Here is a 3,305-nt window from a genome sequence, read left to right as displayed (position 1 = left end):
ATAACAGGTCAATTGAATATCACATTTATTACGGTTGAAAAAGAAAAAGTTGCCAAGTTTAGATTTAACTGAACTGATTACGGTCGTTTCCGAACGGTAACTGTAACAGTAAAAGAGCTGATCCTTCCTGTTGCTACTAGCAGATGCTAAATGAAAATGGGCGCTTTCTTCTTTAGATTTCAACAGCAGCTTGCATCCATTATTGTTGCACTACTGCCATCTACTGGATCCTAATATCTATACCTCAACTTCTCATAATGATCCCAGTATTATTTAAAAAGCTGTTAAAAAGCATTTCCCCTCGATGCTACTTAAATGATCAACAACATTCTCAAATTTCAATTCCCTATTAAAACCTAATTCCGTTTTAATGGAAGCTTTTTTATTTTCAATGATTCACTTTGTAATGGTCTCTCTATGGCGTTTGTACCAAAACTAATCAGCCAAACTCCTTTCACACGAGTCTGGATTAATTAGTTCTTCCTTTATTTCCATGTAGAATGGAGTGAAACTGTCAAAACACAAACAACTCAGGATGAGCTCAGAGCAGCTTACAGAAGTGTTTTACATTCAGATACTCAGTACAACTGATACAACGGCTACGTCTGAATGCTATGAGCTGCAACGCTACATAACGACCTGAGAAATCTTAGCAGCCTGCTAGCTAGCAATGACGTAGCACATAATCAAATCACCCGCAGGTATTTCCAAAACTAATTCAATAAACAAGTTACTTCTTTTATCATATGTTAACATAAAGGCTCGTTTTGCAGTATAAGCTGCTACTTACAGGCATTGCTTCGAAGAACTCGACCTGAAATGCGGCGTTCAAAACAGACACGTGTTCATCTGCTCTACCGCTGGCAAACAACCGTACATAACATAAAAGTCCAGCAGTTCCCCAAAAGTCCAACAGATGGCAGCAATGCGTCATGCAAAACAAAACACCCACAGTTTACAGGACACACTTCCTGCTCAAGAGCCCCCTGGTGGTTGAAGAAAAATCCACATATAAACCGAAAAATACAATATATGAAAAAAAAAAATCTGAATGCTCTCTGGTATTGTTCAGGGGGCCGGATCCGGCCCGCGGGCCGTAGTTTGGGGACCCCTGATCTTCATCACCACCACCATCATCATCATCATCACCACCATCTTCATCTTCATCTTCATCACCACCACCACCATTATTGTTAGTATTGTTAAATTAATTTGGACAGAACAGTAAATTTCGGGTAAAGATCTTACAGTGTCAGCTACTTTAATAGCAGGAATCAAATAAATCTCCTTTTTTTTACTGAGTGCATAAACAACTGAAGCAGGCTCGANGAGGGAAGTCTGGGCCTCCCTTCTGAAGCTGCTGCCCCCGCGACCCGACCCCGGATAAGCGGAAGAAAATGGATGGATGGATATATATATATATATAAATCATACATTCCTTAGAAATAAAAGAATAATAATAATTTAAAAAACACTGTGGCATGAAAACTATGGATAAAATAGGAAAGTATTCCAAATATTTAAAACAGAAACACTAATAAATAAGTATTGATACAGACTAAAATAAGATGCTTATTTCATGATATTGTAATATTGTTCAGCCGTCCCATAATTGGAATATTTCTGTGTTTAAAATCCATTTTAATTAATTACTTATTCTAAATAATTCCTTAATATTGCTTAAAACTAGTTCCACTGGTGGAATATTTCATTTATAATATAAAATGTTATGTGAAATAATCTGATGATATAAGAAATTAAACAAATGGATCAGTCAGTCTTTAAACAGAAAAATAAAACAGATTTAAAGCTCTGACATCTCTATATTTCCTCCTTCCGTATGTGAGCATTTATGAGGGCTAGCTTGGTAAATCTGGCTAATCGTTGCTAATATTCCCCATCAAAATGAGAAAATTGACACTTGGCGTGTTCCATAATTTTAAAAAAACTATTGAGCTTGACGACATATCARGAAAATATCCGGTTATTTTCCGTTTTTCTATCATAGCGTTAAGCTGACAGCTCCCTCAATCAGCTTGCATCAGCCTGTAAGGAGCCCGGTGTTCAGATCTACTTCTTCCCCGTTCAAACACGCYGTGACGATCATCACGAGTCCGCGCAGTCAAGAAATTTAGTCTAATTCCTATAAATGTTATCAGGAGAGTACAAAAGATCAGTGCYATTTCGTCCATAACAAAAAATATGCACGTACAAGCAAAAATTACCGTTTTTAAATGTGATATTTTCATTGATTATTAGCAAACATGTCTGGGGAAAAATTTCCACACATAAAGCAAAAATACTGGTTTGGTTGTTATGAGAAAATATTTGACCATCAACTGCAACATAACATGACACGTGGTTTTAAAACATTTATCTTCCAATATAGAGATAAATGTTTGAAGCGGATGTAGCCTGGTAAAATGAACCCAGACACAAAGTTATAAATGGGGTTTTTTATTTCCCCAATACTCTAATAGAAGAAGAGTATTGTTAAATTAATTTGGACAGAACAGTAAATTTTGGGTAAAGATCTTACAGTGTCAGCTACTTTAATAGCAGGAATCAAATAAATCTCCTTTTTTTTACTGAGTGCATAAACAACTGAAGCAGGCTCGMTTCTATAAAAAAAGAAATAAAATCACACAGACTTCTTACAATATGATCAACCTAGTGTAACATCTCRAAATACTCACAGTAAACTTTGCTTACAACTCAAAATGTCGGAAGGCAACGGGCCATTCACCCTGACTGGCCCTGTACACAACAGATCATTGTTTAACTAGAACCAGACATCATTCAACAGAAACTCACAACATGCCAAGACCTACCAAGCCCCGCAGTTCCTCACGGAGCCCGAACGAGCTCCACAGATTGTCTCAGAAATCTYCTGTTGAGGACGGCAGAAAACCGTTAGGCCCGTTAGCACCGTAGCTAGCAGGACAGAGCTGCTTCTACCGGTCTAACGGTTTTCACCCCGTTCTCTAACGAGCCGGCGCACACAGCTCCCCCTGGTGGCCACTGCGAAACGACGCCTCGCCACTCGGCTACACGGATGGAGCCTTCGGTACCGAGGAGAGCGGCGTTCTGGAGGAGCGCTGCAGNTTCTATAAAAAAAGAAATAAAATCACACAGACTTCTTACAATATGATCAACCTAGTGTAACATCTCAAAATACTCACAGTAAACTTTGCTTACAACTCAAAATGTCGGAAGGCAACGGGCCATTCACCCTGACTGGCCCTGTACACAACAGATCATTGTTTAACTAGAACCAGACATCATTCAACAGAAACTCACAACAT

At 38.4% G+C, this 3,305-nt stretch overlaps 1 long non-coding RNA gene across 1 annotated transcript in view; it reads right to left on the bottom strand.

The window, feature by feature from the left end:
• Nucleotides 1-3,028, bottom strand: part of LOC103464263 (uncharacterized) — a 7,694-nt gene extending 4,666 nt beyond the window's left edge. The window contains exons 1-2 of the long non-coding RNA XR_533628.2: nt 2,832-3,028; nt 2,697-2,757 (exon numbers count right to left, since the gene is read on the bottom strand). This is a non-coding gene — a long non-coding RNA (uncharacterized LOC103464263). The remainder of the gene's footprint in view (nt 1-2,696; nt 2,758-2,831) is intronic.
• Nucleotides 3,029-3,305: the final 277 nt, after the last annotated feature.

This window comes from Poecilia reticulata, linkage group LG5, assembly GCF_000633615.1.
Source record: "Poecilia reticulata strain Guanapo linkage group LG5, Guppy_female_1.0+MT, whole genome shotgun sequence".
In the NCBI taxonomy this organism is placed as follows: domain Eukaryota; kingdom Metazoa; phylum Chordata; class Actinopteri; order Cyprinodontiformes; family Poeciliidae; genus Poecilia; species Poecilia reticulata.
This window is presented reverse-complemented; position numbering and strand designations above follow the sequence as displayed.